We start from the raw sequence: 17,577 nt of genomic DNA, 5'->3' as shown, positions 1-17,577 counted from the left end.
TTAGCTTTATGTTTTTTCACTTCCCCTCCTCAAATTAAAAAAAAAAAGTCTGGCCTACTTCACTTACTATGATTTTTTCAAATTTTTCCATTTCCTAAAAATGTAGTGGTGTCATGATGGAAGCAGAGAATTTATATATATATATATATATATATATATATATATATATATATATATATATATATATATAGAGAGAGAGAGAGAGAGAGAGAGAGAGAGAGAGAGAGAGAGAGGAGAAAATGTGATATATATTTTTTTCTTGATTCACTCATCTACTGAGAGACATCTGGGTTGGTTCTATATCTTCGCTATGGTGAATAATGCTGCATTTTACACTACTTTTATACTCAATTTTAATTTTTAGGATATTAAAGACATTTTTAAATTTTTAACTTTTTCCACATTATTGCTTTTCATAAATATATATGTATATATTTGTGTTTGTGTGTGTGTGTGTGTATATATATATATATATATATATATATATATATATATATATATATATAAAATTTGGGTTAAACTCACCTGGATCTCGTTGTCTGTCTACCTACATTTCTGGGCTTCTATTAAAACACTCATTGGAACTTCTGAATGAATGGATAGGCATCATCAAATGCAATGTTCACTGAGGATAATCTTATTTAGTGCTTCATTGAGAAATCATTGATGTCAGCAGGTTTAGAAGTTTTCCCATGAGCTGGCCTTTTTCTTCTAAGAAAGACGTTGACTTCTTCTGCCTCTAGAATATCTTCTTTTTTGAAATTATGGAAAATTAGGTGGGAAAAATACCTGATTGTTTTAACAACCACTACCACCATGACCTGTAGCATGGAAGACCCTCCCACAAATGCGCCTGAGTTTGTCTTCTACAGAGAGCACTCCTTAGCCTCTTCAGGGCATAAAACCAGGCCTCTGGGGAGAAATGATGTGCTTGATCTAGGCAAAGTAAAAGGAATTGTAGTTAATCTATCTCAGTGAGATATTGATTTGCTTTGGGGCTGTACAATTCTTAGTTATGCGAAGTGTCACATGTAATGCAGGGATATAATATCTCTGATTGCAGGCAATGAAATATCAGAAATTTTGCTGTGATATTTGCAAGATATATTAGAGTCTTCTCTCTCTAATAATCTGTGGAGATTAAACTCTCTTAAATTGAGAAGTGATTTCTAAATGCACTTGTATCTATATATCTTACTTTAAGACTTGGATACATCCACTCACAAAAATACCACCAATTCTTGAGATTAAAAAAAAAAATTCTACCTGAATGCCATCAATTCTAGAGATAATTAAGAGTTTCACAGAATGAATTAAATCACTGTTTTTCAATTTAGTCTATATCCAATTTTAAATTCATATTTTGGGGTTTAAGTAAATAATTTGCTGTCCATTAGCTTTCAAGTTTACAAATGCTATCACTATCGTTTCTCTATTTTCTTTGTGTTTGTCTTTCAATCAGATTCCTTTATAATAATCTTAGTGGGTTTTTTGTGTGGAATGGAGCCTAATAAGCACATTCTACCTTAACTCCTATGGTAAGTTTTCCCTGAGGAACTTCTCATTTATGCTGACAACAACCATTTGAGGAAGCAACTTAAAATAATCTCCATATTTTAACTGAAGAAACTGAGGCTTAGAGTGTGTATTCTTTGTCTGAGTGTCCCAAGTTTTATAAAACAGAGTAACATATTTTAAGTTAATGCTCTGACATTGTGCTCTTGGCTCTCAGATTATGTGAAGGTTTCTTGTGCAATCTGTTTGCCCGTGCATTCTAGGTGAGAGCAATGGTAGAACAGGGAGTCCAGGTAAAGGGGAGTTGCTACAACTGGAGTGTGAATTTGTTTGCAAATCTTGTGGCTAGATTTAGCTAGTGGCTTCTTTTATCTTACAGTTGAAATCCCACATACCTGGGCAAGCAGAGTTTACACCACTTGAAAAACCAAGCCTGATGAAGAAAATCTCTCCAGTGTGTCACATAAGTGAGCTGCATACCCCAGGCTGCTTCTCTCTGGTTAGACAATATTAATCCATTCTATTACTACAACATAGTACTACACATCATGTGATCATAAAGAACGGAAGTCTGTCCCAGAGTCAGGAGATTGGAGAGTCCAAGAGCATAGCTGAGCTTCTAGAAGACTTCACAGCAGGGCAAAGGGCAAGTGTGCATAAGAGACACAGAAAGGAGAAGAGCATGGGCGGAACACATTTTAAAAGTATCCCACTCCCCTGAAAAAATAACCCAGTGGCGTAGAGAGGACATTTATCTCTCTCCACCTGGCCACTTTTAAAGGTGACACTTTTTTTTAATGTTGCTAATATGGAATTTAAATATAGTTTAAGAAGAATTTTCAATCCATAATAGATTTCTATCTCATTTTCTCATCATTGTATAATAAATATTAATGTTTAGAAAGTTGACAAATACTTTAGAAACTCTAGTGAAAGCAAAGTGCTATCTCTTAAATAGAATTCTCTCACTGAAAAATATTTGCCTGCTTTTTTAGAGAAATTTTCAGCCTTCTAAATATAATGTTAGAGTTCTAGAAGCTTATAGATTCTTCTCTTATAATAAGAGTAGAAATATATTCTGAAGAGCATTCACTTCAAATCTTGCTTTTTTATGTACATAAGAACTAGGCTAACATTTTTCCCCCTAGAACTTCTAAAACATGCTTTTGAAAAAGATCCTTTGAAGTTACAGTAGGTAAAGTTATTTTAAGTCAGTTTTACCCTGTTTTCCTTTTTCAATCCTAATGAATAAGTGAACTATTTTTTTTTCTTTAGAGCAATCATGAGATGGAGCATGGATATAAAATGTTGCAGACTTGTCTTTGCTCTCCATATTTTCCAGGATGTTCTCCATTAATAGCACCTATTAATTCCAACAACAACCTCCTTTCCCAAAAATATTATGGCTTAGGCATAAAATAGTCAATATGCTTCCCTTTCTAGTATAGGGTAGTGTTTAATTTTGTATGCTAAATTGTTTGACACTGCCTAGGGGGTCTTGAGCTTATCAGAGCCTAAGGTTGGAGATACATTGTCCTCCTAGTTTTGAACTCTGACCAAAATCCTATCATCAGTTCTTCTGTACCACCAGCCTGTCCACTTACCTTGGAACCTCCATAAATGCAGTAGAGAATTATTTATAGTAAGTCTCTTTATATAGATAATGTATATATTATATATGCATATAAATGTCACAAATATATTCACATAGACAAGTACATACATATTCAGTTGATTCTGTTGCTCTAGAGAACTGTGAGATAGACACTTGAGAAAAAGGATGTTTAATGCAAAAAATAAGGAAAACTGATTGAAAATATAAACATGGTATATATGTTTTCTCTTAAGATGTGAGATACTCTGCTCTGTCCCATGATATGAATTCTACAAGAAAGCCGAACCTGCTATATATAACCTTGAGATAAACTCCTTATAAAAACACATTCAATAGCAAACAATATATATTTTTTTCTATTTTGCTTTGAAGACATTCTGTGTCAGTAAACATAAGGAATTATAAAGCCACAAATTTTAGTTCTTCGTCTTGTTAGTTGCATGAATGTAGCTAAATCACTTAATCCTATTTGGGTTTCTGTTTTATACTTTTGTTTTTGTTGTTAAATATAGAAAGTAATATCTAGCAATTTTCCTTATGGAGTTCTTAGAAAGATTAAATGGAAATGTGTTCATTACATGTCTGATGATTATTGGATAAGTTTTAATACCCAAAAAGAAAATAGAAAGGAGAAATAACAATCACTGTTCTGTGAGAAGGGAATAAACCCCTGTTTATAATGAATACACACAAAATGAGTATTGTTAATATCAAAACTCTACTGCTTTAATATTCTCATTTGTGTATGATACTGTACATACTGTTAGTTAGATCTCATATTTGTGAAGATAAGAATGTAAGTAACTATATTTTAGATTTAATATAAACTGATTAAAACTATCTTCTCTCTCTCTCTCTCTCTCTCTCTCTCTCTCTCTCTCTCTCTCTCTCTCTCTCTCTCTCTCTCTCTCTCTCTCTCTCTCTCTCTCTCTCTCTCTCTCTCTCTCTCTCTCAGCTTTCGTGGAATAATTCCAAGATGAAAATAATATTGATTAATTCCTTAAACTCCCTGTGGATCAAACATCACTGAGATTATCTCAAAAGTACTGAGAAAAGATATAATAAGATTAGAAAATTGAAAAGCTGAAAAACACTCAAATTTAACCCTTTCTGATCAGAAAGTGTTTATTAGTTTATGTTGGGCATCAGTGATGCACAGACTCCTCATATTAGTTCTCAACTGCCTGTCCCATTATTCTCTTCTATCTTTCCAGCACACAAGGCTCCATTAACTTGGGCAAATATTATAAGTATCACATGTGGACCCTGTGTCTTTGATATCCTGATCTTCTTAACACAGCTGGAAGAATGGGGAAAAAAAGATTTATTTGGTCTGGAGTTTATTTAGCAATGACTTGAAGAAAGATTACCAAAACTGTGGTGTGAGGCAGTAATTGGAGGTAGGGCCTAAGGGAATATGTAGAAATCTAACTGACTCATTTTGTGTACAATTGTTCAGACCCCTTGCTAGGGAGTGGTAAAGAAATCTTTTCCATAAATATTTTTTTCTGCTTCCTCATTTCACAGAAATTAGCCTTATGGTCATTCCTTAAGGAGAAAATAAGCTGTTAATAGTTTTGTGAGTTGTGTCAGGGAGTTTTGTCTAAGCTTGAAACTGACTGACACATTGACAATCACAAGGAAAACAATAAATTGTGTCTTGCACATTATTTCACCCTGAGACCCCTCCCCACAATGCTTAAGAGAAACATAAATGGCCTTCAGTTAGCAAGCATTTATGAAAAGGTACTGTACTCCTAAACTGCTTTGTTGAAAGGCAACTCCCTTGTAAAACTATAAATGATAATTTAAAAAGAGACAATAAAAATAATAAAAGAATATTCTTTAAATGATAAACCAGGAGATGATGCTGACTAAAGCATATGATTTATTTCCAATGTCCTGTTACTTTCTCTTTGTATGCTGTCTCCCTGAGTTTAATATTTACCTGAATTCTTCAGGTTCACATATCTTCTCAAGACACCTTCTTAGAGCAATAAAATAATACTGAAATTTTTAAACTATTCAGAAAGGTACATTGTTGCTTTGGTCAGTATATTTTCACGGTAATGTATTCCATTGTTTTCTGGAAATGGATAATTCAATAATGATGATTGCATTTTCAATGATGTCATCAAGGTGTTTAGAAGTAGCATGCTAATCTAAGGGAGAGGTTGCATTGGGACAAATTAGGGATAATGGTGAAAAGAGTGACATCGATTAAGATGCATTATGCTCAGAAACTGATTTAGGGTTCTTTTTTTTTTTTGCTTTTTGTTTTTTCTTCTATGTATCTTCATTTTTTTAATTGCAAAGGTAAGGGACAGAGGGGTTAAAATGATATGTTACATAATGAGTACTTTATTTTTTATTTATTTATTTATTATTTATTTACTGTCAGTCGTGGGGCTTGCACTCTGGGCTTTGGCACTATTCCTCAGCTCTTCAGCTCAAGGCAAGTGCTCTACCGCTTAAGCCATAATGCCACTTCTGCTTTTCTAGTGGTTTCTTGGAGATAAGAGTCTCATACACTTTCCTGCCCGGGCTGGCTTTGAACTGTGATCTTCAGATCTCAGCCTCCTGAGTAGCTAGGATTACAGTCATAAGCCACCGGCTCAGTGTCAACCTCCCTCATTTTCTCCCAGTTTTTTCCCCCTCCATCCAAATTGTATAGTTCATTGCCAAAAAAGGATCTAGAGAGTATCTCTGCTGAATTAGTTAACCCTTGACCCACTGTTTCTGTGCTTCCTCTTCCCCTCACTAGATCAGATAACCTTACATAGATGACAATGGGTACAGAATTTTTTTTTTAATGTGACAAAAGGGGAAAAAAAAACAGAAAAAGAAAAAAAAGAGAACATCAAAAACTTTTTTTAATAGCAACACTTTTGTAAAACTACATAAAGATAATAAAAATATAACTTTTAAAAGCATGGTAGTGGACAATGGAATTCTGATAAAGGGACAACATTTTAACTATGGCTTCTGAAACACTTCTTGATACAGATTCTCATTGATAGACTCATGGACCAAAAGAAAAATGGTGTGTGACTTTCTGATACCTAAAACATTTTCTGAGTTACAATAGTCTTGTGAAAATGTATCATTCAGATATAAAATAGCTCATTACTATTATCACTAACAAGATGCCCATATACAAGTGAAGCACATTTGGCAGAGCATTTTTTTCCCTTCTCTTTACAGTTATTTGGTTAGTGCCATACAGCATAATTAAAAGAACCCAATTTATCGATTGGCCCCAATTGTTTTGCTTTTTCTAATGACAAGTAAGAGTTTGAACTACTTCTTGGCTTATTCTTTCAATGAGACCTATATAAGATCCTAGTTCTGATTGTTCAACATTCTGATTGTTTAACATTCTTTTCTATTACTTTAGAGAAACCAGTCAATATCATTACAAAGCTTCTTGATTACCAGTAATCCTTGGCATTATTGTACCTTGTCACACTGATGCCTTGAGATAAATTTTGACTTGTTTAGTGGAATAAACTCTTGTTAACCATATTTAAAGTCATTTTTGTCTTTTGTATTACAACATTTTAGCTTCCTGTCACCATATTATCAATGTCCTTCCTTTGTTTATTGTTCTTCTTGGTAACATTTCTTATACTTAAAAGCTTTCAATTGGTATTACACAGGAATTATGGATTTATTACCAAGTTTGTAGTGACCTTTCAACAATGAGTCCTAAATTTCTATGTACTATGGGACTAGATAAAGGCTTTGGTACAAAATTAGAAACAAAAATGGAAATAGGAGCTGCTCTATTTCCTATCGAGGAGTAGATGTTCTCCCCATAAACAGAGTCATTGAGTTGTATTCTTCCAGAGCCAAATGTATTTCTTGCTTACATTTTGGAGAGTTGTTAGATTGGTATACTTAATGTTCATCTTACTCTAGAAAATCTTGCTCCTGCTTCTTTCTGTATTCTCTCTATTTATCATCCTTATTCCATTTACTTGTTACTTAGCTTAGTTTAAATCCTCATGACTTCAGACTTCAAGAGCCCTTCAATATTCTTTTTCTTTTTTTCTTTTGAGTCTAATCTGTATGAATGTAGGTTCCCTACCATTGTGATAATCATCCTGAAATACAAGTATTTCAACAAAGCTCTCCATTTAGGATGATAAAGTGCCTATTAATTGTTTCCATTTTCTAATGCCTGTCAATTAGAAGAGTAATATGGATTCTCACTTGTGCCTTTACTTATGCTGTTCCTCTGGTTGAATTACTTCCTTCAAGAAGTTTAGTGAGCTTTGTTTCACAAGACAACAACAAATAACAACAGCTTAACAGTGAATACCTCAGGATGGCTTTCAGCTTCTATATGTAACTCACACACATCAATTTTCTCTGCCTGGGAACTTATAACTCCCCTCCCCACTTCCTTACATCTAATGCATCATCCATGTCTTAACTGAAATTTTCAATTTTTACTTTCTCTATGAAGCCTTCCCTTGCAATCTCAAAGCCTTTTCCTTCTCTTATCTTCAGCCACATTTATTACTTGCATTAATCATGTTGGCACAACTTAATCATTAGTGATTCTAGTTATTTTTTTCACATGCATCTCTTTTGTTTACCCAGCTGCATGTTAAATCCTACAAAAGAGTCCGAGAAAGCTGCCTCTAAGACATATTTGTTTATATCTTTTTTGTGTATGAAATTTCCCAACAGCTCCTCATGGTGGCTAGAATTAAGCTCAAATGCTCATAAAAATGCTTCACAGCCTGATTCAGACCTACTTCTCCAGCTTTATCAATAAGAATGTGCATTATTTCTCTCGTTCAAATTTAAAACAAGCACATTTTCTTGACTACATTTTGATCTTGGTCTCTGTTCCCCCAATAAAATCAGACAGCAAATCATGACATGTTTGCTTATGTAATATATTTGGAATTTGTACATTTGTCTCTATACCTAGGGTCACAATTCTAAAGCAATATCCATTATTTTCTGGATGATTGGCTTACCTTGTTCTTATATTGATGCATTTTCTTTCTTTCTTTTTTTTTTTTTTTTTTTTTTTTTTTGCTGGTTGTGGGGCCTGAACTCTGGGCCTGGGCGCTGTCCCTCAGCTCTTCAACTCAAGGCTAGTGCTCTACCACGTGAGCCACATTGCCACTTCTAGTTTTTCTGCTTAGGTGGTGCTGAGGAATCAAACCCAGGGCTTCATGCATTCAAGGCAAGCACTCTATGACTGAGCCACCTTCCTAGCCTGATACATTTCTAAAGTACAGGGCTACATTTGAAGTTTTTTGGAATTATCTAAATAGATATTCAGAACATGAATGAAAATATGGATATTTTGAGGTCAGAAATGGAATTTGGAATCATTAGTAACTGTTAATACTATTAATACATGACAGAATAAATAACTAAGGATAGAGTCAGAAAATGCATATTAGAACACCGCAGATAATACATATTTCATAAATTTTATTGCTTGAGTCTGAAGTATCCCCAAAAGTCATGGTCTGAAGGGGTTTACACTACAGGGACAGATTGAAGTTTAGGAGGTGGAGCTTAGTTGAAGAATACACAATAACTCTTAGAATACTCTTTGAAGGAATAGTGAGGCCTAGATTCCATATCTCATATATCTCATTCTGTCCTCTTTCTCTCCTCTCTTCTCTCCCTTCTCTCTTCTCTATCCTGTCTCTGCTTTTTTCTCTCTTTGCTTGCTAAGTCATTAATTGAGCAGCTTTGATCCTCACATGATTAGTACCATGATGATCCACCTCTCAACAAGCTAAAAGTAAGGAGAAAATGACCATGAATTGACACTCCCAGAACTATAATCCAAAGTAAGTCTATCTGTCTTTTAAGTTGTATGTACTAGTTACCTTGTCATAGCTATAGAAAACTGACTCTACTAGAAATAGCAACGAAATGACAGTGCCCAGAGAAAGAAGAATAGACTATAGATATTATGAGAATGGAAAGAACAATGTGGCATAGAAGTAGGAGTTACACATTGAAGCCTAATAGCAGATCTAATACAGGTAAGGATGGAGAAATGGTATGTTACACATTCATGAAGACAATCACATGAAACATGCCATGTATTTACCCTGTGCCCAGTACTTAACTCCTAATAGTTTATTTAAATGCTTTAATGAGGAACCTGTAACTTCTGACCTGGAAAGGCGAGGGAGGATTCTCCCTCTTCTTGTCTAAGTGTCTGCCCAGTAACTGTGTTACCTGGGTAACTGGCACACCTGGAGGTCACATCCTGAGCCATCCCCCAGTCACACCTCCCATCCAACTGAGGGAGGGTCCCACTCCCTGAGGTCACATCCACATCTGGTATGGCCACACCTTCCTTCCCCTGGCTGCACCTTCTCCCCTCCCCTTCCCTACTTAAACCCAGACCAGACCTCCATCTGTCCCTTTTCTGCCATGCCCCTCCACCATGCACATGCAGGGGGGGGGGGAGCAGGCCAGTAAATAAACTTCTCTTCCTATCTGAATACTGTATGGTGTTCTCTTTATCAGCTACCCTAATTAAACCTACCTATCTAATTACCTAACAGTACCTTATAGTCAATGAATGATTAAGCTAACTCAAATGTCACTGATGGGTGCTTGGGGTCAGAAATTTTATAATCTTCTAAATTTCATATATTAAAACCTAATCACCAATGTGTGGTATTAGAGGATTGGGGACATTGGAAGGGGTTGGTGTCCTTATAGAAAAGCTTTATTTCCTTATCCAGCTTGATGAATTCACATTAAGTTAAGTAGACGATGATTTATGAAACAAGCATGTTGTCTCTATTCGTGAACAATTCTGCTGCAACTTCAGTCCTAGAATTCAAGTACTGAAATGATGTCTATTGTTTATAAGCCGTTCCATTGAGGATATAGTTTTAGAGGTAGACCAAAACAAAACTGGTATAGAGGCAAGTCGATACTTTTGGATCAAATACCTAAAATGTGAAAGTGGCTTTGAACCTACATAGTGGGTAGATATTAGAAGTGTTTTGATGTTCCTACAAAAAATACCCTATGTTGACATGAACGGATTGAAGATTGTTGACCCCTTTGATACCTGAAGAACTGGAGAGTTTGCAGAGCCTTCCTCTTTGAGGTCATTCATCTGCTCATGAACTGAATGTCATTTGAAATAAGTACAGCAATGGCTATTCTAAGGATGTTTCAAATGAAAACATAACATTATTTTGGAAAATTTGGAAAACTGACTCTGGTTCAAAGTAGAAAGAACTAGCTGGACACTGGTGGTTCACGCCCTTAATCCTAGCTACTCTGGAGGCTGAGATCTGAAAATCATGGTTAAAAGCCAGCCCAGGCAGCAAAGTCCATGAAATTCTTATCTCCAATAAACTACCCGAAAACCAGAAGTGGAGCTGTGGCTCAAGTGGTAGAGCGCTTGCCTTGAGATGAAGAGCTGAGGGACAGCACCCAGGCCCAGAGTTCAAGCCCCACTACTGACGAAAACAAAACAAAAGTGGAAAGAACTAGACTAATTTGTGTCTATGAGCCACTCTTCTTAGAAAGGTATAATGTGTGACCGATGAGAGAGTATATCTGGCTAAGTAATCCTTGAAACAGAGTATTGAAGGTGCCACATACCTTCTGTTGAAATTTCATAGTAAATTTGACAAGGGAGAAAAGGTGTCTGAATTTTAATTCAAAAATAAGAAGGTAAAGTTTTGAGAAATTTATATCCTTTCCAAATTATGAAAACATGAGGAAGCATATTTCTAAGTGAAAATCAAGAGTGTGAGAAAATGAGATCTTTATGGATCAGTAAAGAGACCTTGAGGCATCTCTGAGATCACTGACATTGGTGTTTCCATCTGGGTCCAAACTGGAAAGGCCAAGGAGCAGGACAAATTCAAAAGGCCTTGTAATATCTTCAAGACATCAGTGCTCATTGCCTAGAAAACTCAAGTCTCAGCTCCTTGATTTTAACACAGAACTCCCTAGCTGACCATCCTTGAGTTCCAGTAGGGCCATGAGCAACTCAGGCCAAAGAGAACAGAGGAAAAATGTTGACAGTGCCTACATGGTAACATTTCTCCTAGCCTCCAAAATCCATGAGCTATGGAGGTTTGGCTATTATCAACTTTGCCAAAGGACCAGCACTGCACAGAGCTCCCACTAGATTGGGGCCTCGTTGAGCCTTAATAGAAAACTGCTTCTACTACCTAGATCCGTAGGTATCAGCTTTTGATCCCAGCTATTAAATAACCATAGGATTCAAGTATAACCCATAAGAATTTCAGTGTGCTATGTTCCTAGTAAAGTTATAAGGGACTGGTGATGGTATTTCTGCCTATCTATGTTTCTGGGGTGGGCCCTCTGCCACAATACATAGTGAATTGTGCCTCAAGCAACAATATTCCCAAGACTTAAAGTTTTGGACTTACTCAAGACTTGTAAACTTCTTCCTTTTTTTCAACATTAGGAATGGAAATCTATGTCTTAGGGCAGTTTGACCATTGTATTTTAGAAACATAAAATGTTTGATTTCTACCACTTCATTGCTGGGGAATGAATCATTCCTTACGGTTCCACTTGTGTCCAGATTCTGCTGCTTGGAAAAGACAACTAACTTAAACTTTGAAGCTGATAACAGATGAATCAAAGCTTTGTGAGGCAATTTTAAAAGAATATGCTTTTCTGTTAGAATAATGTGAAATTTTGTAAGTTCAGAATGGACTGTTAGGATCCTAATGCTCCTGTTCCCTCAAAATTCATAGGTGGTTATGATCAGAGACAGGACAATTAGGAAAAGGGATGTTTGGGAGGTGATTATATATCTAGGGAAGAGTTCTTATGTATGGGTACAATGTTTTATAAAAGAGATTCTGAAAAGTCAACTGTGCTTTCTATCATATGAGGGTATTTCAGAGTCCAAGTGAGGGTATGTGGTTTAACCAATATCAAGAGAACTGGGCACCGGTGGCTCATGCCTGTAACCCTAGCTACTCAGGAGGCTAAGATATGAGGATCAGGGTTCAAAGCCAGCCTGGGCAGGAAAGTCCATGAGACTATTATCTCCAATAAAAACCACTAAAAAACCGGAAGTGGTGATGTGACTACCCATGACCCTACCAAAAAAAAAAAAAAGAGAACCAAAATTACTTCCATTTTCATATAGGAAGCATTTGGATGAGTAAGTGACTAGGAGTAGAAAGAAGCAAGGTGCTATTTCTTTTTTATGATCTAATTGGTAGAAAGGAGATGAAACTGGTCTTGGGGAATTGGAAGTTGACTGAGTCAAATGCTGGAGGTGTTGAGCCAATCACTTCATGGACAATCTGAAGATCTGGCTACAAATTTCCCATCTCTGTTGATTTTTTTTTAACATTATCTAAGTTGTATTATTTTAGTTCCTAAACTAGGTTCCTATCTTTTCAACTTAGAGGATCATAATGGCAGTGCTAAATCCAGAGCCTATCTCATTGTAGGTACTACAAAACTTAAGGTTAAATCTGGATCTACATTGCCCTCTACCTCACCCTTTATCTTATTGAATTAGAAATCAGTAATGAGATGTTTCAAAGCTTTCTGCCAACATCCCTTTAAGGATAAAAAAGTTAAAAAGAAAGGGGAAAAAAAAAGAAAACTCTTCAGTAAGTAGACTGTGCTATTCTCTGTAGAGAGGAAGGACACTCTGACTTAGCACCCACTATGCCTGGAGCCATTAATGAAGCCTGTCTCCTTTTTTCTCCCCATTGCAGCCATTCAAAAGGGAAAGTTCTTCTTGGCAAGGAAGCCCTATTTTCAGAGACAAGATTAGGCTCATTTTGGGCAGGAGCCGTGCTTCTTCGGTCTCCGCAGCTCTGAAGATTAGGTTAAAAGGTAAGGAGGAATGACTCAGAATAATTGCATTGCTTTACTGTGAACTTTAAGATCTTTTAGTAGAGGAGTTTTACAAGCAGTGATAGATAGTCATGGAGAGAGGAAAAGCACAGACTCAGGGGAAAAGAATTGCAATGGCTGACTGAATTTCTTCAAAAAGAACCATGGCCAGCCTTGTTATTTTTTTCTACCTTCCCCAATTTCATGGTGATATTTTGAATATATTCTCATCGTTTCAGTTTCTGATAAAATATTCCCTCCACTTTTGCTATACAATTGCATATATAACCAATGAAGTAGACTTCACAAATCTTATTCTGAGACCAGATAATATAATAGTAAAACCAATGTTAAGTTTAACTGTTATTTTATTTGGGGTGGGAAATACAACCCATGATGTCTCTGAAGAAGGTGCTAATGTCTTACCTCTCAGCAACAGCTACTCAAGATAGCTATGGAAAATATTTATTGATTCCATTATAGGTTTTTTTTATCATGATGCTCAGCTATTTAAGAAATGCAAATAAAAGAAGGCAATCCTGAACTTAACAGTTTATCATTCATTTTAATAGAAAAGGCAGAGTGACAATAATACATAATGATAGACGTTTAAATATTACTCACTATTCTTAACTCATTGTATTTACTCCTTTTGCTTTTCCTCTCCTATATCCATCCACTTAGATCCATAATCAATAAAGTCCTTTCTCTGACATCCCATGTCTTATCAGTTATTGCATTTTGTTACTATTATCTCTAAATATCCTAAAAATATTGCCTGTTTATTTCTGTTCTCTATTACTGGTGTTCTGTCCTTTGTTTTTATACAATGACATATAATAATTTAGATGTCACCTATAACAAGGTACTTGATTTTGTAAACATTGTCATCCAACACAAACACACACACATGCGTGCACATAATTTTATACCTTTTTTCTCATATTTATTGACACATCCTATTTTAAACTATTCCATAATTTGTCCTTGGTCTCCAAATAGTGCTTGGATTTTCATCATGACTTTATATACTTATGTCTCTAGTCATGACATTACTCACAGAATTTTGCTCTGACCTCTCTCGAAAGGAATGTACAATCCAGTTCCATTAACTCTCTTTGTGTGCCTCAATCTCCTACCTTTGCATCTGCTTCTACCAAGATTTACTTATCATCCTTATCTTTGAAAAGTCTTCCATTATTACTTATATTTCTATTACATTGTTTACTACCACAAAAGGCACAACTTTAATGTAATTATATACTTTTATGTTTTGTTTTATTTTGTTGTGGGTGGGGGCAGTACTGAGTTTTGAACTCTCTGGTTCATACTTGTTGGCTGAGATTTTACCTCCTGACTCACACTTTCAGGTCTGTTGTTTTGCTGGTTATTTTTGAGATAAGGCCTTATGGACTTTTCTTCCCAGATTGGACTGCAACATGATCCTTTTGCTTTCAGCCTCCTGAAGGGCTAGGATTATAAACATGATCCAATAGCACCAGATTCTACTATTATTTTACTCCATTATTTTGAGTAATAATCATACTTCAATAGAAGAACTAAATTTTGCATGCTCTTTTTTCTTATCAGAGCCTGTTATATCAGTGTACAGTTACTAGATTAATAGTTAGATGCATAAATATCCAACTGGGTAAGAGAAGTTTTAAAGTTTCTAATAGAAGTCTATCTTGATTTGCATATCATCAGGAACTGCTAGAGTTTAGCTGAATTTTGAAAGCTTTGGAGAAAGCATTTCAATTCTAGAAATCCATATGAAGAAAATAATTCACCAGTATAGGAGAGATAATTGTTTTATATAAGCAGTATATGGATTCTGGAAACACAGGAATTGGAAAATTCATCTTATATCAAAGAAGAACTCTGTCCTTCATGAAATAATTCAAATATGCAAGCAAGCATCTGGATCACAGAATCAGACTGTTTTATGAAAGAAAGTGAAACACTTCTCTTTTTCTATTCCAGTTCCAGGACAGTCAGAGTCTCTCTTTCTATAATGATTGAAGTACAAAAAGACGTTTTAGAAAACTGTGATTGACAGTATGCCAAGAAGACATAATCACAAAGGCTCTGTCGTTTGATGGTTAAGTTTAAAAGAAAACGCTCCTATGGCTCAGATATGTAGGATTTATATTTTTATTTCGCTTTAATAAGACTTTGTTTTCTTCAATGAAAATGGGGCTAAAGGTAATCTACGTCATAAGATTGTCAGGAAGAAGCAGTGTAATTGAACTACTAGCCTCAAGTAGCCATTCAATGGTAGTCACTATCATTGCTCTGCTATCATTTTGTATTTAGTGCATATTACTGCTCTCTTTCTTACTGTTTTGTATTCACAATTTCCATTCCAAAGTAAAAAGGTTCAATGTGAGTTATGCGCTCTTGTTAAATTAGCTTTCGGATTGTGTTTTTTGATTAAATGTCATGTAAGATTCAATGAAAAAAATAAATAATCATGCAGACAAGATGTTACAACACAAAAGAACCAAGGAACATAAATGGGGGAGATTTTTACCATTTGTATCACTGTCTCATTCACGCAAAGGGCTGTGAAACATTCAGAAGAACTTGATATTCTGTGAATTAGTAAGTTAGCTCATTTGATCAAATATTCAAGGATGATAAATCAACAACGGTTTTGTATTCATTTACAACAAATGTGATTCATACAGTACACAATGGCATTGGTGATGGCAGGCTCACATGCAGAGGTTGTTCAGGCTTTGACATTGAACTCTTCTGAAGCAACACACAGATGTAGTCACAGAACATGCCCTGTGATGGAAAGTTGTGAAACCAGAGGTTTCCTGTTGCAGAATGGAAAGCTTGTGACCCACCAGGGAAAAGGAAATGCAGTTGACATAGAGATTTCCAAGTCAAAATTTGTAGCACGTATCAAACTCAATCTCATATTTATGAACCACAAAACAAGAAAATTTAATAATTGTATGGAGAAAACCACCACACCAATGTTTATTGTAACTGAGAAGAATAACCTTTCTTTGGGGATAGAAATCCATTCCTAGATGGCTAAGGCTATGAGCAGAAGATTTATGTCCCTTGGTGATAGATATAGTAGAACCTAGATAGGCAAATAGGATGGTATCCTACATGAGACATAAACAAAACATTTTTTAACAAGGTACAATAGTGTATAAGAGAAAGCTGCAATGATTAAATGTGACTTGATTAAGGCATGAGATACAATTCAAGAGCATACCCGCAAATAATATGCATTTATCTTTGTACCATGAGACATTTCAAATATATCGTAGTAAAATTACCAAGGACCATCATATGTAAGACATTTCTCACAACTGAAATCTTTTCACTCACAGATGATACTCTACCACCTAAGCCATACCTATAGTCCAGCCTTTGTCCTGGTATATTGGAGATGAAGTCTCAAAAACTTTTATGTCATGGCTGCCTTTTAACCATTATTCTCAGATTAGCTAGGATTAAAGTCCTGAGCCATCAGCACCTGGTTTTACATCATGGTTCATAATTGACAGAGTTTCCCACTATTCTAAAACTAGACTCTAATATTAGAGCCAAATCTTGTGGTTCTATTCATCAAAAAGCTAAATTTTGAGCACTTGAAAAATGGAAGTAAGAAACAAAACAATGATCTGAACCCTTTGTTTTCTCTATTAGCATCGCCAGGTCACTAATCCACATGATACTACCACGATCTTTCCTGAGAGAATAATTAGTACCATTCCCTCCTTCTACTGGTCTTTGTGGGGGTTTTTGGCAAATAGGTTATTTTGCTGCAACAGTATCTAATCTTTTGCAGGAATGACAATTTCAGTAATTTGGGATTAGAATATGATTTATGTACAGATATATCTTATTAGCATTATTAGAGTAGCAATGAGCTTTTTCCCATATATATAAGAACATTTTTAATATATGGATTATCTGAAAATGTTCTGGAATAGCATGTGATTGCTCTCCTCTTTTACCACTTACTGGGAGATACACACTAACAGATACTCTTCTATTCAATGATGTAGTATAATATTGAAAATTCATATAAAATCTTACGGAATATTTGGGAGAAGCTAACAGATGAGCATAGTGTTTCCATGCCAATAAAAGTAAATTTTAGTGTGATCATTGGTAACAGTCTTTAAATATCATCTGTTGTACTTATAGATCAAGATAATAAGCAAAATAGTATCTATTTATCATTTGCTCTTACCTTTAACTTAACTTTACTCTGGAGATGATATGCAAATCAAGATCACACTACCATTTTTCTTATTCAGATATATGTCCTTGTCAACCAGAAACAAACCTTTAAGAAATTTATCTGTATGCTATGTACTTTGGGGCAAATATTTCCTTATCATTCTAAGAAAAAAAACTTCCCTTCTAAAAGCCATAGATATTTGTATCTCAGGACCTAAAATGAGCAACTGAGAATTTCAGTTGTTTTAAAGATTAAATACAGTCTCAAACTCTTTTTATAAACCTGCTTTTCAATAATCTCTACTTTCAAAGAATAGAAGCTACAGCTGGCTGAGAGGAGGAAAAATGGTTTATAAAAGCTTCACACAACTTGTCTC

Source organism: Dipodomys merriami, unplaced genomic scaffold (genome assembly GCF_024711535.1).
Source record: "Dipodomys merriami isolate MVZ:Mamm:240054 unplaced genomic scaffold, mDipMer1.0.p SCAF_2, whole genome shotgun sequence".
Classification (NCBI taxonomy): Eukaryota; Metazoa; Chordata; class Mammalia; order Rodentia; family Heteromyidae; genus Dipodomys; species Dipodomys merriami.
The sequence above is the reverse complement of the archived record's forward strand: the minus strand, read 5'-3'. Positions refer to the sequence as shown.